The following is a 27,256-nucleotide window of genomic DNA, read 5'->3' on the forward strand; positions in this document are numbered from 1 at the left end:
GAGACTAGCACTAAGTCTTCGTCTGATAGGCATATATTTGCACACCTAAAAATTAAAGAATGATTCAATTTCTAACCACCTTAGTTTGTGTTGCTCCTTATTCCTAAGTTGTGGGCCTCTATCAAAGAATTTTATCATTCTTTATCCTAAAAAAGTAGACTATAAATATGTTCATCTTCAACTTCGTAGTTACACAACTGTATGTATAAGAACTAAAAAATTAAGTTCATTAAGTGGGAAAAAAGTTCTGATTGGAGAAGCATCACTCATGGATGTTCAAGAAATTTTACCTGGTTGGTTCATTATATTCATATAGGGTTAGGTAACCAATAAGAAATCAAAGATATAAAGAATGTGTGGTTCTATTTTTTTCTATGCCATGTCTAATTGCAAATTTAATTCCTGTAAATACACACTACTATTACTATGCTTCTTTGTTATTTGAGAATGCTTGGAAGCAAGAGAAAAAATGTACACATAAACATTTCTTTCTTTTACGCTTTGTATAATTCTACTGATGAAAGGAAAACAGTAATATCCTCTACATATTGAGCCACAAGTTAATGCTTACCAAAATGTTATCATTCTAACGCCTACTTTTTAATCTTGATAGCTTGATCAATTGTTGAAAAATTGTTGAGATGAATTTGGTACTGATAACATTTACTGAAATTTGAGTTTGTTGCTGTTCTACTCAAATAATCTTGATAGTTAAATCTTTTTGTTGTTGAAAATCATTACTGAATTGAATTTGTTAGTGATTGAACCTTGAATTTATTACTTCTAGGCCCCTTGGGTTACAATTCATCTTTGTATGTTGCGTTTTCTCTTCATAACTTGGTTTTAATTTATCAATTTTTTATTTAAAGTTTGGGTTGCATACAGAGCTCTTGTTAACTCTCTTTTTAGTTTATTTTTTTAGTTTAGGTTAAGATGTCTTATAAAGCTATTTACTACTTCTTCATATTCTTGTTTAGGTGGTAAAATATTCACTTTTTTAGATATATAGAATTAGAAAGAAAATGAGTCTGGATGCAATAGATGTTGATTCGAAACCACTCAATTCACAAGACAATGTTCAAGATTGCTTGATGATTGGTGTGGAAGAGAATGTAAATTGCACTTGTAATTGCGGTGGCAGCAGTAGCAAGTGTGTTGTTGTGACGGCCGATGGTATTATAAACCAGACATTTGAAACATCGGATGCAGCTTATAACTTGTATGTGCATTATGCAAGGTGTGTCGGGTTCAAAGTTCGTAAGGGTGATACAGCGCGTGGAAAAGATGGAACACAACGTAGAAGGTGATTTTTTTGCAATAAGGAAGGAAAGAGAGCCGAGAAATACATCTCTAATTCATATAGGAAGAGGAAACATAAAGCGCTGACTCATACGAGTTGTGAAGTGGTGGACGAAATTGTGATCATATTCATTGTAATTGGATTTTAGAAATTGGCACGAGTGGACACAACTCCGTTCGACTAACCAGCAAGTGTACTGGGTCGTCCAAGTAATAAACCTTACGTGAGTAAGGGTCGATCCCACAGAGATTGTTGGTATGAAGCAAGCTATGGTCACCTTGCAAATCTCAGTTAGGCAGAAAAAAGGGGAATTGTGATTATTGGAATAAATAATAAATAAAAAACAATAATAAAAGGGATAGAATACTTATGCAGATTCATTGGTAGGAACTTCAGATAAGCGGATGGAGATGCTGTAGAGCTCAAGGACGCCTGCTCTCCTACTGCTTCTACTCAATCCTTCTTACTCCTTTCCATGGCAAGCTTTGTATAGGGGTTCACCATCAGCTGTGGCTACTTTCATCCTCTCGGGAAAATGATCCTATGCGGTTGTCAGTCGCACGGCTAATCGTCTGGAGGCATCACCCATGGTTGATGGCTACATCCCATCCTCGCAGTGAAAACTAATGCTCACGCACTCTGTCACAGTACGGCTAATCACCGGTTGGTTCCCGCTCCTACTGGAATAAAATCCCTTGATTCTTTTGCGTCTGTCACTAACGCCCAGCAGGTTGCAAGTTTGAAGCACGTCACAGTCATTCATTACCGGAATCCTACTCGGAATACCACAGACAAGGTTAGACTTTCCGGATTCCCAGGATCCTACTCGGAATACCACAGACAAGGTGAGACTTTTCGGATCCTCATAAATGCTGCCATCTATCTAGCTTATACCACGAAGATTCTGTTGGGGAATCTAAGAGATACGCATTCAAGCTCTGTTGCATGTAGAACGGAAGTGGTTGTCAATCACGCGCGTTCATAAGTGAGAATGATAATGAGGGTAATCTGACTCATAACATTCATCATGTTCTTGGGTACGAATGAATATCTTGGAATAAGAATAAGAGAGATTTGAATAAAAGATAATAGAATTTCATTAATACTTGAGGTACAGCAGAGCTCCACACCCTTAATCTATGGTGTGCAGAAACTCCACCGTTGAAAATACATAAGCAAAAGGTTCAGGCATGGCCGAATGGCCAGCCCCCTAAAACGTGATCAATGATCTCCTAAGATGAAGAATAAAACAAAACTGAGACCAAAGATGTCTAATACAATAGATAAATGTCCTATATATACTAGACTAGCTACTAGGGTTTACATGAGTAAGTAATTGATGCATAAATTCACTTCCGGGGCCCACTTGGTGTATGCTTGGGCTGAGCTTGATTAATCCACGAGCTGAGGCATCTCTTGGAGTTGAACTCTGAGTTATGACGTGTTTTGGGCGTTCAACTCCGGATAATGACGTTTTTCTGGCGTTTAACTCCAGACAGCAGCGTGTACTTGGCGTTTAACGCCAAGTTACGTCATCATTCTTCGAATAAAGTATGAACTATTATATATTGCTGGAAAGCCCTGGATGTCTAATTTCCAACGCCGTTGAGAGCGCGCCATTTGGAGTTCTGTAGCTCCAGAAAATCCATTTCGAGTGCAGGGAGGTCAGATTCCAACAGCATCAGCAGTCCTTTTGTCAGCCTTCTTCAGAGTTTTGCTCAAATCCCTCAATTTCAGTCAGAATTTACCTGAAATCACAGAAAAACACACAAACTCATAGTAAAGTCCAGAAATGTGAATTTAGCATAAAAACTAATGAAAACATCCCTAAAAGTAGCTTAAACTTACTAAAAACTATATAAAAACAATGCCAAAAAGCGTATAAATTATCCGCTCATCACAACACCAAACTTAAATTGTTGCTTGTCCCCAAGCAACTGAAAATCAAATAGGATAAAAAGAAGAGAATATATTATAAAGTCCAAAATATCAATGAATATTAATTTAATTACATGAGCGGGACTTGTAGCTTTTTGCTTCTGAACAGTTTTGGCATCTTACTTTTTCCTTTGTAGTTTAGAGTGATTGGCTTCTCTAGGAACTTAGAATTTCGGATAGTGTTATTGACTTTCCTAGTTAAGCATGTTGATTCTTGAACACAGCTACTTATGAGTCTTGGCTGTGGCCCTAAGCACTTTGTCTTCCAGTATTACCACCGGATACACAAATGCCACAGACACATAACTGGGTGAACCTTTTTAGATTGTGACTCAGCTTTGCTAAAGTCCCCAGTTAGTGGTGTCCAGAGCTCTTAAGCACACTCTTTAGCTTTGGATCACGACTTTAACCACTCAGTCTCAAGCTTTTCACTTGGACCTTCATGACACAAGCACATGGATAGGGACAACTTGATTTAGCCGCTTAGGCTTGGATTTAATTTCCTTGGGCCCTCCTATCCATTAATGCTCAAAGCCTTGAATCCTTGCTTTAAAATTTTCGCCATTTTTTTTTCACTGCTTTTTCTTGCTTCAAGAATCAATTTCATGATGTTTTTCAGATCATCAATAACATTTCTCTTTGTTCATCATTCTTTCAAGAGCCAACAATTTTAACACTTCATAAACAACAAGATCAAAAATATGCACTGTTCAAGCATTCATTCAGAAAACAAAAAGTATTGTCACCACATCAATATAATTAAATTAAATTCACTAATAATTTCGAAAATTATGTACTTCTTGTTCTTTTGAATTAAAACATTTTTCTTTTAAGAGAGGTGAAGGACTAATGGATTTATTCATAATCTTTAAGGCATGGTTACATACTAATGATCATGAAGTAGAGACACAAAACATAGATAAACATACTAATAAAAAAAAACGAAAACAGAAAGAAAATAAAGAACAAGGAATGAATCCACCTCTAGTGGCGTCTTCTTCTTGAAGGACCAATGATGTTCTTCAACTCTTCTATGTCCCTTCCTTGCCTTTGTTGCTCCTCCCTCATTGCTCTTTGATCTTCTCTTATTTCTTGGAGAATGATGGAGTGCTCATGATGTTCCACCCTTAATTGTTCAACATTATGGCTCAAGTCTTCCAAAGAGGTATTGAGTTGCTCCCAATAGTTGTTGGGAGGAAAGTGCATTCCTTGAGGCATTTGTTGATGATGAACTTCCTCATGTTCTTCTTGAGGGCCGTGAGGAACTTCTCTTGTTTGCTCCATCCTCCTCTTTGTGATGGGCTTGTCTTCTTCAATGGAGACATCTCCATCTATGATAACTCCAGCTGAGTAACATAGATGACATATTAGGTGGGGGAAGGCTAGCCGTGCCATTGGTGAAGGCTTGTCGGCTATTTTGTAGAGTTCATTGGAGATAACCTCATGAACTTCTATTTCCTCTCCAATTATGATGCTATGAATCATGATGGCCCGATCCACAGTAACTTCAGATCGGTTGCTTGTAGGGATGATGGATCTTTGGATGAACTCCAACCATCCTCTAGCTACAGGCTTGAGGTCCAGTCTTCTTAGTTGGACCGGTTTGCCTTTGGAGTCTATTCTCCATTGGGCGCCTTCCACACAAATGTCCATTAGGACTTGGTCCAACCTTTGATTAAAGTTGACCCTTCTTGTGTAGGGGCGTTCATCACCTTGCATCATGGGTAAGTGAAACGCCAACCTCACATTTTCCGGACTAAAATCTAAGTATTTCCCCCGAACCATTGTGATATAGTTCTTTGGATTCGGGTTCATACTTTGATCATGGTTCCTAGTGATCCATGCATTGGCATAGAACTCTTGAACCATCAATATTCCGACTTGTTGCATGGGGTTGGCTAAGACTTCCCAACCTCTTCTTTGGATTTCATGTCGGATTTCCGGATACTCATTCTTTTTGAGCTTGAAAGGGACCTCGGGGATCACCTTCTTCTTTGCCACAACATCATAGAAGTGGTCTTGATGGCTCTTGGAGATGAATCTCTCCTTCTCCCATGGTTCGGAGGTGGAGGCTTTTGCCTTCCCTTTCCCTTTTCTAGAGGATACTCCGGTCTTAGGTGCCATTGATGGTGAATGAAAAACAAAAAGCTTAGACTTTTTACCACACCAAACTTAAAATTTGCTCGCCTTCGAGCAAGAAAGAAAAGAAGAGTAGAAGAAGAAGAAGAGAATTGGGTAGAGAGGGAGATAATTGGTTTCGGCTATATGGGAGAAGAAGGGGTTGTGTTGTGTGAAAATGAAGAAGAAAGGAAAGGTATTTATAGGGAGAGGGGGGGTGGGAGTTCGGCCATATTGGGTGGGAAAGGGTGAAAAATTGAATTTGAATTTTATGGAGGTAGGTGGGGTTTATGGGGAAGAGTAGGTTGATGTGAATGGTGAATGGGGTAATTGGGAAGAGGAGTTGAGGTGATTGGTGAAGGGTTTTGGGAAGTGTGATTTGGGGAAGAGTGAAAATGAGATTTGGATTAGGAGAGTGTGATTAGGATTAAAAGAAAAGGTAGGTGGGGATCCTGTGGGGTCCACAGATCCTGAGGTGGGGATCCTGTGGGGTCCACAGATCCTGAGGTGAAAAGAAATACCATTCCTTCACCCTATAGGCATGTAAATTGCCTACATGCATCATTCTGGCGTTCAAACGCCCATTGGTGCATGTTCTGGGCGTTGAACGCCCATGTAATGCTTGTTTCTGGCGTTGAACGCCAGTTTCAAGCTTGTTTCTGGTGTTCAGCGCCAGTTTGTCCTCTGTGTGCACATCCTGGCGTTAAACGCCAGGTTGTTGCTTGTTTTGGGCGTTCAGCGCCAGAAAGATGCTCTGTTCTGGCGTTGAACGCCAGTCTGCGCTGCCTCCAGGGTGAACAATTTTTTTCTTCTGTTTTTGACTCTGTTTTTAATTTTTTTGATTTTTTTCGTGACTCCTCATGATCATGTACCTAATTAAACACAAAAATAACAAAGAAACAAAATAAAATAAAATTAGATAAATAAAATTGGGTTGCCTCCCAACAAGCGCTTCTTTAGTGTCAATAGCTTGACAGTGGCTCTCATGGAGCCACTAGATGATCAGGTCAATTTAGTGTGTTGTCTCCACACCAAACTTAGAGTTTGGATATGGAATTTGAACACCAAACTTAGAGTTTGGTTGTGGCCTCACAACACCAAACTTAGAGTTTGACTGTGTGGGCTCTTCTTGACTCTGAACTGAGAGAAGTTCTTCATGCTTACTCTCTTCTGTCACAGAGGGATGGCCATGTGCCTTAAACACAAGGTAGGCCCCATTCAATTGAAGGACTAACTCACCTCTGTTGACATCTATCACAGCTTCTGTTGTGGCTAGGAAAGGTCTTCCTAGGATGATGGATTCATCATCTTCCTTCCTAGTGTCTAGGATTATGAAATTAGCAGGGATGTAAAGGCCTTCAACCTTTACTAACACGTCCTCTACTGTCCCATAAGCTTGTCTTACTGACTTATCTGCCAATTGTAATGAGAACAAGGCAGGTTGTACCTCAATGATCCCCAGCTTCTCCATTACAGAGAGTGGCATAAGATTTATCCCTGACCCTAGATCACATAGAGCTTTTTCAAAGCTCATGGTGCCAATGGTACAAGGTATTAAGAACTTGCCAGGATCTTGTTTCTTTTGAGGTAGAGTTCTCTGAATCTAAGTATCTAGTTCACTAATGAGCAAGGGAGGTTCACTTTCCCAAGTCTCATTACCAAACAGCTTGGCATGATAGCTCCTAAATATTGAGCAACTTGCTCTTCAGTCACATCTTCATCCTCTTCAGAGGAAGAATAGTCTTCAGAGCTCATGAATGGCAGAAGGAGATTTAATGGAATCTCTATGGTCTCTGTATGAGCCTCAGATTCCTCAGGATCCTTAATAGGAAACTCCTTCTTGCTTGAAGGACATCCCAGGAGGTCTTCCTCACTAGGATTTTCGTCCTCCTCCTCCCCTATGCATTCGGCCACTTTGATTAAATCAATGGCCTTGCACTCTCCTTTTGGATTTTCTTCTGTATTGCTTGGGAGAGTACTGGGAGGAGTGTCAATGACTTTCTTACTCAGCTGGCCCACTTGTGCCTCCAAATTTCTAATGGAAGATCTGGTTTCATTCATGAAACTGAAAGTGGCCTTTGACAGATCAGAGACTATATTGGCTAAATTAGAAGTGTTTTGTTCAGAGTTCTCTGTCTGTTGCTGAGAAGATGATGGATATGGCTTACTGTTACTCAGCCTATTGCGTCCACCATTGTTAAAGCCTTGTTGAGGCTTTTGTTGATCCTTCCAGGAGAAATTTGGATGATTTCTCCATGATGGGTTATAAGTGTTTCCATAAGGTTCACCCATGTAATTAACCTCTGCCATGGCAGGGTTCTCAGGATCATAAGCTTCTTCAGAAGCTGCCTCTCTAGTACTGTTGGATGCATGTTGCAATCCATTCAGATTTTGAGAGATTATGTTGACCTGTTGAGTCAACATTTTGTTCTGAGCCAATATGGCATTCAGAGCATCAATTTCAAGAACTCCTTTCTTCTGAGGTATCCCATTATTCACAGAATTGCTCTCAGAGGTATACATGAACTGGTTGTTTGCAACCATGTCAATGAGTTCTTGAGCCTCTTCAGGCGTTTTCTTCAGGTGAATAGATCCACCTGCAGAATGGTCCAGTGACATTTTCGAAAATTCAGAGAGACCATAATAGAATATATCTAACATGGTCCATTCTAAAAACATGTCAGATGGACATCTTTTGGTCAACTGCTTATATCTTTCCCAAGCTTCATAGAGGGATTCACCATCTTTTTGTTTGAAGGTTTGAACATCCACTCTCAGCTTGCTCAGCTTTTGAGGAGGAAAGAATTTATCCAAGAAGGCAGTGACCAGCTTATCCCAGGAGTCCAGGCTATCCTTAGGTTGTGAATCCAACCATATTCTAGCTCTGTCTCTTACAGCAAAAGGGAAAAGCATGAGTCTGTAGACTTCAGGATCAACTCCATTCGTCTTTACTGTCTCACAGATCTGCAAGAACTCAGTTAAAAACTGATAAGGATCTTCAGATGGAAGTCCATAAAACTTGCAGTTTTGTTGCATCAAGGCAACTAACTGAGGCTTAAGCTCAAAGTTATTGGCTCCAATGGCAGGAATGGAGATGCTTCTTCCATCAAACTTGGACGTTGGCTTTGTGAAGTCACCAAGCATTCTCCTTGCATTATTATTATTATTATTTTCGGCTGCCATCTCCTTCTCTTGTTCGAAAATTTCTGAAAGGTTGTTTCTGGATTGTTGTAATTTAGCTTCTCTTAATTTTCTCTTCAGAGTCCTTTCAGGTTCTGGATCAACTTCAACAAGAGTGCCCTTTTCCCTGTTCCTGCTCATAAGAAAGAGAAGAAAACAAGAAAAGAAAGAGGAATCCTCTATGTCACAGTATAGAGATTCCCTTACGTTAGTAGAAAAAGAAAGGGGTAGAAGGATGAAGAAGATTTCGGATTTTTAGATGAAGAGAGGTGAAGAGAAGTGTTAGTAATTAAATAATTAAATAGAATAAGAAAGGAGAAAAGAGGAGAGAAATTCGAAAATAATTTTAAAAAGGGGTTAGTGATTTTCGAAAATTAGAGATAAAATATAATTAAAATTAAAATTTAAAACAAAAAGAATTTTTGAAAAAGGGAGGGAGAATTTTCGAAAATTAGAGAGGGAAAAGTAGTTAGGTGGTTTTGAAAAAGATAAGAAACAAACAAAAAGTTAGTTAGTTGATTGAAAAAGATTTGAAATCACATTTTGAAAAAGATAAGAAGATAAGAAAAAGATAAGATATTTTGAAATCAAATTTTGAAAAAGATAAATTTTTTAAAAAAAAAATAAGATAAAAGATAAAAAGATATAATTTTGAAAAAGGATATTTTGAAAAAGATTTAAATTTTAAAATTGACTTAACTAACAAGAAATTACAAGATAAGATTCTAGAACTTAAAGATTGAACCTTTCTTAACAAGAAAGTAACAAACTTCAAATTTTTGAACCAATCACATTAATTGTTAGCTAATTTTCGAAAATTTGATATAAAGATAAGAAAAAGATTTTTGAAAATATTTTGAAAAATAATTTTGAAATTTTCGAAAATTATATAAAAAAATGAAGAAGATATGATTTTTGAAAAAGATTTTGAAAAGATAAGATTTTTAAAATTGAAATTTTGACTTGACTTGTAAGAAACAACTAATTTTAAAAATTTTTGACCAAGTCAACCCAAAATTTCGAAATTTTGGAGAGAAATAAGGAAAAGATAATTTTTTTGATTTTTGAATTTTTTAAAGAAAAACACAAAAATGACCCAAAACATGAAAATTTTGGATCAAGACACAAGATGTATGCAAGAATGCTATGAATGCCAAGATGAACACCAAGAACACTTTGAAAATCATGATGAACATCAAGAACATAATTTTGAAAAATTTTTGATGCAAAGAAAACATGCAAGACACCAAACTTAGAAATCTTTAATGCACGAAAAATATGAATGCAAAAATGCACATGAAAAACAACAAAAGACACAAAACAAGAAATCATCAAGATCAAACAAGAAGACTTGTCAAGAACAACTTGAAGATCATGAAGAACACTATGAATGCATGGGATTTTCGAAAAAATGCAAGAAAAATTTTAAAAGCATGCAATTGACACCAAACTTAAAAATCAACACAAGACTCAAACAAGAACACAAAATATTTTTGATTTTTATGATTTTCTAATTTTTTTTGTATTTTTAGTAATTTTTTTCGAAAAACATTTTTGGAAAAACGAAAAAGAAAAGAAAAATTTTGAAAAAGATTTTTGAAAAGAAAATTACCTAATCTGAGCAACAAGATGAACCGTCAGTTGTCCATACTCGAACAATCCCCGGCAACGGCGCCAAAAACTTGGTGGACGAAATTGTGATCATATTCATTGTAATTGGATTTTAGAAATTGGCACGAGTGGACACAACTCCGTTCGACTAACCAGCAAGTGTACTGGGTCGTCCAAGTAATAAACCTTACGTGAGTAAGGGTCGATCCCACAGAGATTGTTGGTATGAAGCAAGCTATGGTCACCTTGCAAATCTCAGTTAGGCAGAAAAAAGGGGAATTGTGATTATTGGAATAAATAATAAATAAAAAGCAATAATAAAAGGGATAGAATACTTATGCAGATTCATTGGTAGGAACTTCAGATAAGCGGATGGAGATGCTGTAGAGCTCAAGGACGCCTGCTCTCCTACTGCTTCTACTCAATCCTTCTTACTCCTTTCCATGGCAAGCTTTGTATAGGGGTTCACCATCAGCTGTGGCTACTTTCATCCTCTCGGGAAAATGATCCTATGTGGTTGTCAGTCGCACGGCTAATCGTCTGGAGGCATCACCCATGGTTGATGGCTACATCCCATCCTCGCAGTGAAAACTAATGCTCACGCACTCTGTCACAGTACGGCTAATCACCGGTTGGTTCCCGCTCCTACTGGAATAAAATCCCTTGATTCTTTTGCGTCTGTCACTAACGCCCAGCAGGTTGCAAGTTTGAAGCACGTCACAGTCATTCATTACCGGAATCCTACTCGGAATACCACAGACAAGGTTAGACTTTCCGGATTCCCAGGATCCTACTCGGAATACCACAGACAAGGTGAGACTTTTCGGATCCTCATAAATGCCACCATCTATCTAGCTTATACCACGAAGATTCTGTTGGGGAATCTAAGAGATACACATTCAAGCTCTGTTGCATGTAGAACGGAAGTGGTTGTCAATCACGCGCGTTCATAAGTGAGAATGATAATGAGGGTAATCTGACTCATAACATTCATCATGTTCTTGGGTACGAATGAATATCTTGGAATAAGAATAAGAGAGATTTGAATAAAAGATAATAGAATTTCATTAATACTTGAGGTACAGCAGAGCTCCACACCCTTAATCTATGGTGTGCAGAAACTCCACCGTTGAAAATACATAAGCAAAAGGTTCAGGCATGGCCGAATGGCCAGCCCCCTAAAACGTGATCAATGATCTCCTAAGATGAAGAATAAAACAAAACTGAGACCAAAGATGTCTAATACAATAGATAAATGTCCTATATATACTAGACTAGCTACTAGGGTTTACATGAGTAAGTAATTGATGCATAAATTCACTTCCGGGGCCCACTTGGTGTATGCTTGGGCTGAGCTTGATTAATCCACGAGCTGAGGCATCTCTTGGAGTTGAACTCTGAGTTATGACGTGTTTTGGGCGTTCAACTCCGGATAATGACGTTTTTCTGGCGTTTAACTCCAGACAGCAGCGTGTACTTGGTGTTTAACGCCAAGTTACGTCGTCATTCTTCGAATAAAGTATGAACTATTATATATTGCTGGAAAGCCCTGGATGTCTAATTTCCAACGCCATTGAGAGCGCGCCATTTGGAGTTCTGTAGCTCCAGAAAATCCATTTCGAGTGCAGGGAGGTCAGATTCCAACGGCATCAGCAGTCCTTTTGTCAGCCTTCTTCAGAGTTTTGCTCAAATCCCTCAATTTCAGTCAGAATTTACCTGAAATCACAGAAAAACACACAAACTCATAGTAAAGTCCAGAAATGTGAATTTAGCATAAAAACTAATGAAAACATCCCTAAAAGTAGCTTAAACTTACTAAAAACTATATAAAAACAATGCCAAAAAGCGTATAAATTATCCGCTCATCATGAAGCCATGCTTGCGGTGTACTTTGACACCAAAACTTTAGGTTGGAGAGTTAAAAAATTAGTTGAGAAGCACAACCACGATCTTGTCCCCCAATGCTTGGTACACCTAATTCCAAACCACTGTGGGATGATTGAGGCTCAAAAAGCTCAGGCGAACACGATGCACGATGATGGTCTACCAACCTCTAAAATAATGGGACTAATGGTAGGCCAAGCCGGGAGTTATGCTAATGTTGGGTTCACAAAGAAGGATCTGGATAACCATATTGAAAGAACTTATCATGCAAAGCTCATTGGTGGGGATTCTAATGCAACAATTAGCTATCTATTTGGAAAAGCCGATGTTGACCCCATGGCCATGGCAAGGTATAGTGCTACTGATGAAAGTCGGCTGGAGAATTTATTTTGTGCAGATGGTATTTGTAGGACGGATTATCAGTGCTTTGGAGATGTGCTTGCATTTGATACAACCTATCGAAAGAGTAAGTACAGAAGACTGTTGGTAATCTTCTCGGGTTGTAACCATCACCGTCAAGCATGCATATTTGGCTTTGCCTTGATAGAGAACAAACAAACGGCAACATATATGTGGTTGTTACAAAACTTTCTAGATATCATGCTGAACAAGTCTCCTAGTGTTGTGGTCACAGATGGTGATGAGGCAATGAAGGCAGTAATTCAAGAAATCTTCCCAAATGCAACTCACCGATTATGTGGTTGGCACATTTAGAAAAATGTAACAACAAACATAAAAAGCAAAGATTTTTCTGATGACTTCAAAAGATGTTTATATGCTCCATGACATCCAGATGAATTTGAAGAATATTGGGAGAATATGATAAAAAAAATATGGGTTGGAGGAAAATGAATGGGTACTAAATGAATATCAAAAGAGGAAAAGCTAGACAAGTGCTTACTTGCGAGATAAATTCTGTACTGGATTTAGAACAACATCAAGGTGTGAAGGGATAAACAACTTCATCAAGAGGTTTATTGGCATTTGCCAAAGTCTTTTAGAACTGGTCCAGAATCTTGAACATGCTCTTAGGGATTATAGATACAACGAATTAGTTTTTCAATTTAAGACGGTGTACGGAGAGCCTGTGTTAACAACTCGCTTAGCTGCATTGGAGCTTTGTACTATAAATTTTTACACACGGGAGATGTTTGGCAAAGTAAAAATAAAGATTGAAGGAGTGGTTGCATTAGATGTTATAAATGAGGAAAATATATCAACTACTGTTGTGTTAAAAGTTAAGGAGTGTGACAGAGAGCAACATATACACACCGTACTTTATGAGCGCAACACCGAGAATATGGAGTGTGAATGTAGTAGGTGGAGTAGTGAAGGGATTCCCTGTAGCCACATATTTTGTGCCATGAAAAGGGTAGGTTTACAGAAGTTGCCAGAAAGTCTTCTTTTGAGAAGATGGTCCATGGATGCCAAAAAGTATATGGATGAAAGTTCAGTTGGAAGCACTGTGCAAGACAGAGAAAGAGAATTTTTAATGCACTATGGCGCATTATCAGTGGTAGCTACGTGGATGGTATTCTTAGGAGCTCAAGATGGTCCTTCTTTCTATGACACTATGAATGAAGTCTCTCGTTTAACCAAAACACTAGAGCAAAAGTCGTGCTTGAAAAGAGGAACAAGAGATTCTCCCAAGCCAAACTTTGTTGGTGACCCTTCAGTTGTCAAGACAAAAGGTGCACCAAAGGAAAAAAAAGAGAGAGAAAATGGAGGTGTACTAAATGCAACAATGCCGGTTATGTAAAGAAGAATTGTCCTGTGAGGAATGAGGATGACAATTTGGGTGATAGGACTGGCGGTGGCACACAGGCTAGCTTTGGTGCAGAAGAGGTCAGTCAAATTCAAAATTGCATTATGCTTTACTTGAATAAAAATAAACTGGTAAATTCCATGTTGTAGTTATACTTGATATCAAGTTTGACTTTATGCCTTCTTTTGTCGTAGGAGCTTTCCAAAGACCCTATGGCTTCTCAAGGGACGCAAGCTAGCTTCGGTACAAAAGAGGTCAGTAAAATACAATATTGCATTAGTGGTTACATGGATTAAAATAAACTGGTAAATTCTATGTTATTGTTATACTTGATAGTAATTTTGACTGCATGTATCATTTCTTCATAGGAGCTTTTCAAAGAACCTATGACTTCTCAAGGGACATTAGTAAATTTTATACTATTTGATATCACATTATGAGTCACTAAATTCCTTTCTTTTTCTCTCAAATTTGTTTGTGCTGTGGAGAACAGGTTGTACAACAAGGACAATATCCAAAGTTCAATGGGATGCAGTCGCATGGACTTGTATAGTGTGATGAGAGTACAATTTAAGTTGTTATTTAAATTTTTTTATTTCAAATAGTAGTGCATTGAGGTTGATATAAAATTTTTATAATTAAATTTTTAGATATTTTCGGATTGATACTTCACAGTAAATTTAAATAGTTAACCTGACTAAGTTAGAGTATGCTCTATTTTTGGTTGCTCATATACTCAGCTCTTTTGGTTTTTGTGTAAAAACTTTTAATTGCAGAAGGAAAACATAATAATTCATATCATATTATTGTTAATTCTTATTCATGCTAAGATTCAAAAGGGTCTCTTGTGATGATCTGAGAAAAGAGGAAAGTGCCACTACCTCTTTATGCCTTCTTTTGTATGTCATATGATGTATGTATTTTGTATCGATTTTAATTTCGTATTGGGATAATTGAGTTTGGGAACTAGAATGTTAGATACTTAGAATGTAGCTGAAGATAATATCATGAATCTGGAGGAAGATAACGAACTTCAAAGAAGAGGGAATAAGAGGAAGCCCAACAAACTCCAGTATAGTTGTGGGAATTAGAGTAAGCCCAATAATCTTCGCCTACTCCAGTTTCTTTGAATTCAATTCAGAAAGATGAAATACATGCTCAGATGGGTTGTATCACTAGCTATTTTCAACTCTTTAACCGCTACTGTTTCCTCACTGCTAACACTCACCAAACACCTTCTTCAACTTCATGTATTCTTCTTCAATATCCATTTTAATTTTCTTCTTTTAGCGTTCATAGAAAAATCTAATTGATATGAACATTATTCACATTTGAGAAGGACAACTGCATTATTTATCTTTTTTTTGTTTATAGAAAAATTTGATTGATATGAACATTATTCACATATAAGAAAGACAACTGCATTATTTATATTTTATTTTGTTCTGTTTCATCTTCAAGATTTTTGCTTCATGGAATCTTAGTCAAACATGTTTGAAGAAAAAAATTTTGATAAACATGTGAGAAGGATTAGTCTTTGTACATACTTAAATTGTTTCACATATATATCATGTGTATTGAGCTGAAGAGAATTTGTTGGTTGGCTGTCCTTAGAAACTAAAACTTTTTCACCTTAGGCCTTCATATAGTATACAGTTTTATTAATTTACCAGTAACTTGTCGAATTGCATAGATAGTTCTGTTTTCTTTTCTTTTTTTCTTCAGTTTTCATTTGTTTTCATGTGGAGTGATTCCGAAGGTTAAAGTTCTTTGACTCCACTTAGTTACTAGATAAAAGCAAAGCATTTAATTTATTGAACTATTTTATTAACTTATCTTCCATTTTGGTTCCTTCCAGAAAAATTAATTTGTACTATGAAAATTCATGTTTTATAAACTTACGATTTGGCATGTTGTTGCGGGACAACTAGCTCAGAGAATTTATACTTAGAAAATAGAAGATTTTTATGTGAAGGTGTTTCTTGGAAGTTTTTGTCGGATACAAACTTCTCAAGATAAGCTAACACATTGCCAATGACACTCTTACGCTCTGTCATCGATGTACAATGCTTGAACGACTCCATATATCTCACGGTCTCATAAAGCAAATTAACCACTATGAGAAACCAATGACATTTAAGGTAAATTGGCACAAAAATCTACAACATTCAAAAAATAATTTTTAATAAAAACAGCCTTGAAATATTAATATTCAAATTAATTGAATGTTTATCGGAATTAACGAACCTCGTGTAAACTGCCAAGGCCTCCCATAAAGTTATTTCTTGATGTATTTTATTGTGCCGGAACATTTCTGTTTCGCACTTAAAACAATTTGCTACATTGAATATTAAACTAAGTGAGGAATCTTATTATATTTATAATATAACTAGGAAGGTATATTTATATTGAAGAGTAAAATTTGAATTGCTAATAAATTTATAGAGAATGTTGGTGGCAAAAACAATTGGTTGCCTAATTTGATTTTACTTGGCCCAAATGGCCCTTTGGTCATCATCGAACAAACTAAGGTAAAGACCTATGGATTAAAGATAATCACGGTTATGCTGTACTAATCCAAATTTTATAATTTTTCAAGCATAACAAAGAAATTCTGCTGAAATAAATCTTACATCACCAATTATTGGCTTGTTGTAGATAATAGTCAGAAGAGTCTCACGTGTGCCCATACAATGATCGTCTAGAACAAGCACTTTCCTTAAATCATGTAAAAAGAATATTATACTATGGTGTTAGAAAATGTTAAAAAATAATTACATGGCAAATCAACAATTAAAATGAGATATAAATTAATTTTACTTACTTCGGATCTAAATTGTTTCCAAAGATGTAAGCAGCAATGGTTAGTTCATATTAAAAAAATTCCATCTCTTTAGTTGGCCGAATAAAAGGTCCAAACACTATAAAAATAATTTTAACATTAATTATTTAGTCAAAGTATACACACAAAATTCTTTTTAATAACAATGTTATCCTAAAGAACAGGCTTACATATGGCATGTTATCTCCATCCATGTTTGGATTGTAATTGTTGTAGTAAAGCCATGAACGGCCTGGAGAAAGCTATTCCCTAAAATACAATTCTTTCTGCAAATCCAAAAATTATGACAATTAGTTTAAGCATTGCTAGACTTGATTTAACTAAAGATAATATTTAGATTTCTAATAGGGAGAGAGATGTTGTCTATCACTATCACCAACTTAATCAGTTAGGGATAAATAAGAAGTAAGGCAAATATGGAAGATATATCAGGGAATTTGATAGTGGTGTTAATGCTTTGACTATTACAATATAAATGATGTCAATGCTTTTAATTTCTCTAGAAAGATATAACAGGATAGTTGGTATAATTGAGATTTGATAATATGGAAGCTTTTTGCTGTGCTTGCGAATCAAAATCATTCTTCCCTTATTGGTTCAAACATTCATTTAGAGTGCTTGCAAAGTTAGTCTAATTGGCTTTGCGCCTTTTTCCAAATTGGTTATTCAATTTGAAGAGTTTCGTGCTGAAAATATTCAGCACCAGAAATGTCACCTTCTAATCTAAGTAGCATATTTATCTTATAAAACTATTCTTAATTTTCTTGCTTACTGTTACAGCAGGTGGATAGAGGAAAACAAACTTGCCATAAAGTCGCCCTAAGTAAGTTGTAACTAATTTAAGGAAGGTTGATGGGAAATAGCAACTCTATACATATCACAATTCACAATTGTACTCTTATCTTACAAATAACACAGAGGACTAGATAAGAACAAATTATAACAGTTTGGTTTATTTTTATTCTTTTATTTAAAAAATTTAAGACAAAAAGATAATGATAAAAAATATAATTATAAAAATTAATGACAATAATAAAAAATAAAAAATAAATTGTGACATTTGTTAAAAAAAACATAAAACCTTAACTTCGGACGGAGACCGATAATCCACGCTTTTTTTCTTTGCACCTCAGTGTCTTTTTTTCATTATTGGTTCGTCACCTAAATACATTGCGGGGTTGGCGTCAAGGAAGTATTTCAAACTATCTAACGGTAGTGTAACAGCTGGAGCAGTATTCGAAAGTTTGACACCGTGACTTTCAATTTTTGATGAAGAACCAACCGTTTCCACAAACTTTGGCAGAACTATTATTATCCCATCCACAACAGCTTCGCATATCATCGTTGACAGTGCTTCGGCAACACCCTTTCCAAACTTCAAGATGACATAAAATAAGAAACACATTACTAAATAATAAGGTAACAACACAGCAAATCTAGACATCACAAAATATAACTACACACGTTTTTAAAAAAACTTGCTAAGAAAGCAAGGCATCTTCGGCTACAACAGCCAAGAAATATGTTACCTTCTCGTCCAAAGCTAAAAAGTGCATGTTCGATTCTTCCTTAGAAGTTACAGAGGCTGCCGGTGTTTGCTACTCAAACTAAATAATTTTAGTATTTGTTCTTGTATGGATACCTGAAGGGAGAGCTCAATCCCTGGGAGTCGACCCCGAGTTGTTATCTTCGGTGCCGACCTTTGAGCTTTGTGGAAGTATGAGCTTTACTCTGAGGAGATGTCCAATTACACAGAGCGTAAGCAAAGAACAAGGAGGGAGTGTACCTGCAAGGGCACTCCGAAACTTAAGTCAGTATTGAGAATTCAATGTCTATCTTTAAGATAAAATACCATACCTTTGTAGGTGAAGTAAAGTCGGTTATATTTCTACTGATCTTAGGAATTGAAGAGCAATGATTATGCTTTAACGTGAGATGACGTTACATTGGACGTTTACATAATCTGTTGAGTTGTAACGTAACTTGCTGATTAATGACGCAGATTGCTGATTAATACTGTAACACCGAACTATGTTGCATTCTTGCCAAGTTATGACTTATAATGACCGAGTTATGACTTTATTTTGTAATAGCCGGATCATAGCCCCTAAGCTTAGCCTAGGAGTGTGTTTAATGAAGCAGGTTGAGCTTTTAATGAGTTAGAAATCGACTATTGGTTGAGAAGTATAGTTCGGCGAGGTTTGGGTTGCCCTTGGAGCCCCCAGTTCAAGGTGCTTTATTAAACAGTTATTGAGACTTTAAACTATAATATGATTAGGAAAGAGAATCTAAGTGAATGCTTAATAATGACTTGCGTATTCCTAATGCACATCATTTTGTTTGGGGTAACTAAAGTGATTGTATAGTGGTATTGGGAAGCGGTTTTTTGCGTTTTCAATTAAGGCTTAGAGAACCAAAGGTTTGATATTTCGCACAGGGGTTTTGAATTTATCAGAATCATTCGAAGGGAAAATGAGCAAGAGAGGTACTGTCATGAAAATTCTATAGCTTTCTGCAATTTCTCTTTCTCTATCTTTCTGTGTGTTTTTCTTTTGATCTTTGCTAATGGGTTTTGAAAAGGAGAAAAAGGAGAAGAAGGGGAAGGTTGACTGGTCGTATGATTGGGTGAGTGAGGATGTGAAGAAACATGCATCTTTGTTTTTGGATGAAGGTGTTGTGAAGGAGATAGATAAGGGTAGGATCGTGAGGGTTGGTTCTGGAGTTCATTTGGAGTTGCTTCCGTGTGTTGAGGGTGATCATATTTTCCACAGGGATGATGGTTCTCCGTACTTTTATATGTATAATTATGTTTTGGAGGAACTGAGGGTGAAACTCCCGTTCAATGAGTTTCAGTGTCAGGTGTTGAAGCAGCTGAATTGTGCACCATCTCAATTGCATCCTAATGGTTAGGCCTTTCTTTGTGCTTTCGAGATTTTGATGGATTTTCTGGAGGAGCCATCTACACTGGAGTTGTTTTTCTCACTGTTTCAAGTGAAGGATGTTTGGAACGGTGTATGGGTGAACTTGAACTGTTCCCCAAGGTTTGCTGTGTTTAAGCTTTACAAATCCTCTTTTAAGAATTTTAAGGAAATGTATGTGAAAGTAAGGAGTGTTGAAGGATATTTTTCGTTTTATATGGACGACCACTTTGAGGAGAGGTTCCCGATTTGGTGGTGCTCGGAGCCACAGAGTATTCTGGGGCCAAAGGTTATTAATGCTAGAAATGAATGTATCATTGAATATTTAGTTGAAGCTATTGATCGGAAGGAGTTGATTTCGGTGTTTGACTTGCTCCAAAGGGAAGAGAATAGGGAAGCAATGATAGAGTATTTAGGTGAGCTGTGTGATCGTTGTAGATTGAGTGGAATGGGATAATTGTGCTAACTTTATTATTTTGTACTTTGCAGGTGGAAAATATCCTGGTGTATCTGCTACGAGTTTGAGGGCTCGAGTGAAGACTAAAGTCCTTGACAAAGAGGGATTTTCGTCCAAAGCGGAGAAGGTCGGCACTTGGAAAGTTGATCGACCAAAGCCGAGCAGAAAAAAGTTAATTCTAAAAAGGAAAAAGGCTGATGTGGTTGATTTGTCAGAGGATTCTGATGAAGAGTTAAAAATTCCAGTAGAGGAGTTACAGAGGTTTTATGAGAATCAGAAAAAATTGCATGACGTTGTTGAGAAGAATGAGGGTTCCTCTCTCTGGGGGAAGGATTATCCTTTCATGATTACTGTTGATGAGGTTTGTCTGACCCTCTTCGATGTCATCTTAGCTGAGGAGGTTGGGAATGTGGCAATTGACCAGTATATGCAGGTATCTTTATTTTTTGAGTAATGGTTTTAAATTTTGTTATTTTGTGGAATACTCATGTGATAATGTATAAGTTTCAGGTGGTGGGATTACGGCTGGCGAGTTTAGGGCATAGCCGAGAAAAAATACATCAGAAGTTTGTTGAGAAAAAGGAGGATCCGAGTTTGAGAGAGGAGTTAACTATAAAGAGTGTAAAAATTTCAGAGCTTGAGGTGAAGTTAGTTGAGGTTGAGAAGCATTTGAAAGAGGTGAAGGATAGTTATGCCAAGGATGTTGAAGATTTAAAAAAGAAAGAGTATGACTTATCTGTTCTGAGTACCCGTATGATTGAGGTTACCGCTCAATTGAAGGAGGTGGAGAAAAATAAGAAAGGAGAAATTCTTGATTCCTTCCTTGAAAGATTTGAGAGGGCTTCCCTTCAGGAGAGATTCTTAGCTCTCGAGGTGGATTTCTCACCGATGGATCCAGGTAAAATAGTGCAGGACGGCGTTATAGTCGAAGATGATGGTGCTGCTGAGCAAGGAGATGAAAATGTTCAATAGGATTTTTGGTTTGCTTCTGTTGTGCTTTTGAATAATTGATTTTGTTAATAAACTATTTTGCTCCTGTGTTGAGCTTTTGTGTTTGTAACTTTTTTATTTTGCTACTGTTTTTGGAATGACTTATAATGCTTCTAAATACAAACTGTGTTGTATGTTACGATTAGAACAGAATATTTATGATAAGCTAGTGTTATCTTGTTTATTACTGTGGCTTTGAGCCAAATTGGTTGTATGAATGGTGGAGTGCCATTATTTTGATTGAGATTGGTTAACTTTCAGGGAAAAGCCGAGTAGGCCGAGTAATAGGAATAGGGTTTATCTGATAAATAATATTTTGTGTAGTCAGATTCTGATTATTGATCGGATGTATTTCTGTTGAATTTTGAATGGTCGGTTTCTGAGTAATGATCGGCAATCTGTTTGACCGAATAATTCGGGCTAAGATTGGTTTATTTTGTTTGAATTCCGAATTGTTAGTTTCGAAATAAGATCGATTATTTGTTTGACTGATAGTTTCCGAATTGTCTGTTTCGGAGTAAGATCGGCAAGTTGTTTGATTGATAGTTTCCGACTGGTCGGATTTGGATTAAAATCGGCTATTTGATTGAATGATAGTTTCCAAGTGGTCGGATTTGGATTAAGATCGGCTATTTGATTGAATGATTGTTTCCGAGCGATCGGATTTGGATTAAGATCAGCTATTTTGTTTGACTGATTGTTTCCGAATGGTCGGATTCTGTGTATAAATCAGTGGTATAAACATTTGACAAAGAAATGAGAAGTAGTGAAATAAGAAATTCATTTGTAGAACCTTTGATTTCAAAGGTCCAGGTAGGCTAGCCTCGTTAAAACCTCTCCAAGCAAAATCCATTTTGGGAAAAATCTTGGTAGTAGGAAAAAGAGTACTCGCCTGTTCCTGATTTTTAACTGTGATATAACTTTAAAGATGATACATTCCAATTATTCGGCAGATCTTTACCGTCTAAGGTTTGTAATCTGTAAGCTCCATTGACGACGATTTCTATGATTTGGTAAGGGTCTTCCCAATTAGCAGCTAGTTTGCCGTAGGTTGAGGGTCTTCTTGCTTGTTCGGTTTTTCTGAGCACAAGGTCGTTTACTTGAAAAGACATTGGGTGAAGTATTTTGTTATATCTTCGAGCTATGAGTTGTTGTATAGCTAATTGTTTGATTGCTGTGGACGGTCTGACTTCTTCCAGGAGGTCAAGTTCGGATTGTCGAGCTGTTTCTTTTGTAGTATGATCGACCATTTCAGTGTGCAGTGAGGACTGGGAGATCTCCACAGGTATCATTGTGTCTGAACCGTAAACTAGCCGGAAGGGGTTTCTTTTGTGGTTGAGTGGATTGTGGTGTTGTATCCCCATACGATCTCTGGGATAAGCTCGGCCCAAAGGCCTTTTGCATCGTCCAGTTTCCTTCTTAGAGCATGTAGTGTTACTTTATTTGCAGCCTCTGCTAACCCGTTTGCCTGCGGGTGCTCTACTGATGAAAAATGGTGTTTGATTTTCAAGTCCTACAAAAGGGAGGTGAACTTATGGTCGGCAAACTGGCGACCATTATCTGTGATAATGTGCCGAGGTATATCGAATCGACAGATAATATATTTTCATACAAAAGAAAGCATTTGTTGTGATGCAATCTTGGCTAGAGGTTGTGCTTCTATCCATTTTAAAAAATAATCAATTCCTACAACTAAGAATTTTACCTACCTTGTTGCTATCGGGAAATGACTGAGGATATCTATACCTCATTGGTTGAAGGGCCAGCTTACCTCGGAACAGTGTAGGAGTTCGGTTGGGAGATATGTGATCGGACTGTGTTTCTGGCAGTTGTCACAACTTTTGAATTTTGTTTTACAATCTTGTTGTAGTGTCGGCCAATATAATCCAGCTCTAAGGATCTTTGAAGACAAGCTTCGGGCTCCGATGTGTGTACCACAGATACCCTCATGTGCCTCGGCAAGCACAAGGTCGGCCTCTGTTCTGCAAAGACACTTTAGTAAAGGACGAGAGAATCCTCGTTTATATAGGCAGTTGTTATAAATTGTAAAGAAGGACGCAGCTTGTCGACGAAAGTGTCGAATATTTTCGACATTGCCTGGCAAGATCCCTGTCCGAAGATAGTTTATGTATGGAGTTTTCCAATCTGCATCCTGTGTTACACTTAAAACATCTGATAATTCTATGCTAGGTTTAGTTAAGGTAGATCGATGAAGGGAGGAATTATTTATTTGTGTGCTGGCGAGCTTAGAAAGTATGTCAGCTCGGCTATTGCTCTCCCCAGGTATATGTTTAATCTGACATTTATGAAATTCTGAAAGTAAAGTTTGAATAATTGCTAGGTATTTGGATAGTAAAGGGTCCTTTACCTAGTACAGCTCGTTCACTTGCTAAACAATTAACAGGGAATCATAGTATACCTTAAGCTCGTCCATATTGAGATCGGAAGCTAGTCTGAGGCTGGCAATAAGTGCTTTATACTCACTCTGGTTGTTGCTTGCCTTGAAAGAAAAGTGAAGCAATTGTTCAATGACGTTACTTTTTCCATCATCGAGTATGATCCCGACGCTACATCCTTGTGGGTTAGAGAAGCCGTCTACATATAAAGACCAATCAAGTGGGCTTTCGGCAATGTCTAGTACTGTGAATTCGGCAATAAAGTCGGCCAAGAATTGGGATTTCATTGATGATCGCCCCTGATATCTAATGTCAAATTCAGAATGTTCGACCAACCATTTCACTAGTCAACCAGCCAGTTCCGGTTTCTGAAGGACTTGTCGCAGAGGATGATCTGTTCGAACATGGATGACATGACTCTGGAAGTATGGCCGAAGTCTTCTAGTCGAGAAGACTAGGGCTAGGGCGAGCTTCTCAATGCTTGGATATTGAAGTTTGGCATCTTGTAATGTTTTTCTGGTGAAATAAATCGGCAATTGCTGCTTCTGCCTTTCTGCAATAAGAGCGGAACTTATAGCCCAGTTAGTCACACATAAGTATAAGAATAGTGGTTCTCCTTGAAGAGGAGTTTGTAAAATTGGTGGTTTTAAAAGAGTGTTTTTTATGATTGTGAACGCTTGTTCTTTTTCTAAGGTTTGGAAAAAACATGAAGACTTAGAAGCTAGTCATGGCAGAAATCTAGAGAGTGCAGCAAGTTTCCCTGTCAACCGCTGGACTTCTTTGATAGTTTGTGGGATGGCCATATCCAAAACGGGGTGGCACTTTTCTGGATTCGCCTCAATACCTCGGCTAGTGAGCATGAAGCCGAGGAATTTGCCACTTTGTATGCCAAATGCGCATTTCTCCAGGTTTAGCCGCATGTTGTATTTATTAATTTGTCCGAAGATTTCTGCAAGGTCATCAAGGTGGCTGTTGCCAATTTTTGTTTTGGCGACCATGTCGTCAACGTAGACCTCGATGTTTCTGCCGATCTGTTTGGTGAATACTTTGTCCATTAGGCGTTGATAAGTTGCACCTGCATTCTTAAAACCAAATGGCATGACTTTATAACAATAATTTCCATATTCAGTAATAAAGGATGTCTTATTTTGATCGGATGGATGCATTTGGATCTGGTTATAGCTAGAATATGTGTTCATAAAGCTAAGTTTTTCATAACCAGAGGCATTATCAACTAAGCAATCAATAGATGGCAAAGGATATGAATCTTTGGGGCATGCTTTGTTGAGATCGGTGAAATCAACACACATGCGCCATTTACCGTTCTGTTTTTTCACCATGATGACATTTGCCAGCCATGTTGTGAATCTGATTTCCTGGATGAAGCCGGCGTTGATGAGCTTCTTGGTTTCTTCTAGGGAGGCTTGTTTACGATCATGGCCGAGGTTTCACTTCTTCTGTGCTATAGGTCGGACAAATGGATCTAGTGCCAGCTTGTGGGATATGATGGACGGATCAATGCCTGGCATGTCAGCTAGGGTCCAAGTGAATAGGTTGACATTTTGTTGTAAAAATGCTCGGAATGTGACTTTCTCTTCTGAGCTCAATATGGAACCAACATAGGTGAATTTGTCTGAGCTTTCTGTGAAATAGATTTTGTGCAAGTCTTCTGTTGGGGTTGGTCGTTCAAGGGTTCCTGCCCTGGGATCAAGGTCGGCCAGGTCTAGTAGGTCTTCTTGGTTGCCGATGTTGTACACATGTGCCTGCAAGTTTTGGTTAGGTCTTTTAAAATTGTTGTTGTAGCATTCTCTAGCCTCTCGGGCATCACTGTGAATGATTGCAATTGTGTTATCCTACAAAGGGAACTTAACACCTAGATGAATTGTAGAAACTATGGCGCCGAACCTATTTAAGAAAGGTCGGCCGAGTATCAAATTGTAAGGACTAAAATAGTCAACAACTAAGTATTGGATATCTGAAGTTTTGGATAAGGGAACCTCACTGAGTGTGGTTTGTAACCACACAGAGCCCATAACTGGGACTCTCTCACCTGAGAAACCAACCAGGTCTCCATTGGAAGGTTGGACGATGTTATTGCTCAATTTCATCTTCTAAAATATGGAGTAAAAGAGGACATCAACACTACTCCCAGGGTCCAGTAAAACCTTTTTTACTAGGAGATCTCCAAGCTGTAGGGAAATGACGACTGGGTTGTCCAGATTTGTTAAGTTGGTGTTATGGTCGGCAGTCTGGAATGTTATCTGAGGAAAGTGTGGAGGTGTCTGCTGTTGAGTTGGATCGGCTGCTATGGAAAGCATAGCTCGGTAAGATCGCTTTCTTGCCGAGCTTGTGGCTCCTCCACCTGCAAAACCTTCAGAAATACAATTAATAATACGTCTTGGTTCGTCGGGATGTTTGGTGTTTGGTCGATCTTTATCTCGGCCATGTTGTGTTGCCGAGCTTTGGTCGCCAGAGGAATGCGTTTGTCGTTGTATGTGGCCGCCAATATACTTGTCGAGGTGACCTTGCCGAGCTAACTGCTCCAGAAGGTCTTTGGCGATGACACACTCGTCAGTAGTGTGTCCGTGTTTTTGGTGGAAAAAGTAGTATTTTGATCTGTCTATGCCTTTTGATTCTGAGTAGCTACCGGCTTTTCTTGGCGGCTTGATCAACTTTGAATTTAAGATCTCCTTGATGATGTCGTCGCGTTTGGTGTTGAACTGAGTGTAAGAGTCATATCGCGGGGTTGGTTTGAAGTTTTTCTTGTTGTCTCGAGTTCTGTCGTCGTCTCTGTGTAGTGGTTTCTCTGTTTTCTGAGCTTGTTGGAGCTTTTCAATGTCAATTTGACCTTTTGCCTTCTCTCGGAACTCGGCCATAGCTTTGGGCTTGCCACAGCAATGGTCTCCTGGAATTTTTCTGGTCGAAGTCCACTTTTTATTGCATGCAGCTCCACCTTAGGGTGGTGGTCGGGTATACTCATGGCTATTTTTGTGAAGCACGTCATGTAGTCTCTGAGGCTTTCATGTTGGCCTTGTCTGATTGTGTTTAGGTAGTCGAAGTCATGTAGGTAGATGGCTGATCCAGTAAAGTGCTCCTCAAAGGGCTTTGATAGGTCTCGAAAACGAGAAATAGAATCTGCAGGCAAAGAATAAAATCAATCAAGTGTAGGATCGTCCAAGTAAGATGGAAAACAACGACATAATACTTTATCAGATGCACCGTTTACTATCATTATGGAGGTGAACTTTTTGATGTATTTATTCGGATCACCCAGCCCATCATATGGAGTCAGGGTGGTCGGCAAAGTGAATCTCCTAGGCAGCACGAAATTCATCACTTCAGCCGTGAACGGCCAAGGGGAGCTTTCTAGGTGGTCATCCTCATCTTTTGGCCGAGCTTCCTCATTATGCTCAGGTTGTTCTTCTTCGTGCCGAGCAGTTTCAGAGACATGCGTAGGCCATGACTGATGCTCGGCTTCTTCTGTCTGTTCTTGTCGATCGTTGTTGTTTTCCATTCGGATGTTATTCAAATCAGTAATTTGATTTGCCATTCTTTGGTTCTCTTCGGCCATGCGCTGGTTGGCTTGCCGTAACTCGGTCAGCATATGAAGGAGTTCAGATGGTGTGGATGGAAGCTGTTCAGCCATGGCTCCAAGCGAGATCGTCGAGGCCGATGATATATGGAAGGGATTATATTCTCGGCCCCATGGTGGGCGCCAATTATTCTTGTATGGATACCTGAAGGGAGAGCTCAGTCCCTGAAAGTTGACGCCGAGTTGTTATCTTCGGTGCCGACCTTTGAGCTTTGTGGAAGTCCGAGCTTTACTCCGAGGGGATGTTCAGTTGCGCAGAGTGTGA

At 38.1% G+C, this 27,256-nt stretch overlaps 1 non-coding gene across 1 annotated transcript; it reads left to right on the plus strand.

The window, feature by feature from the left end:
* Positions 1-8,033: 8,033 nt before the first annotated feature.
* On the plus strand, positions 8,034-8,137 carry LOC112793170 (small nucleolar RNA R71). Its single transcript, XR_003197876.1, has one exon. It is a non-coding gene; the product is annotated as a small nucleolar RNA R71 (small nucleolar RNA).
* The last annotated feature ends 19,119 nt before the right edge of the window (positions 8,138-27,256 follow it).

The sequence above is a fragment of the Arachis hypogaea genome, chromosome 3 (genome assembly GCF_003086295.3).
Source record: "Arachis hypogaea cultivar Tifrunner chromosome 3, arahy.Tifrunner.gnm2.J5K5, whole genome shotgun sequence".
Classification (NCBI taxonomy): Eukaryota; Viridiplantae; Streptophyta; class Magnoliopsida; order Fabales; family Fabaceae; genus Arachis; species Arachis hypogaea.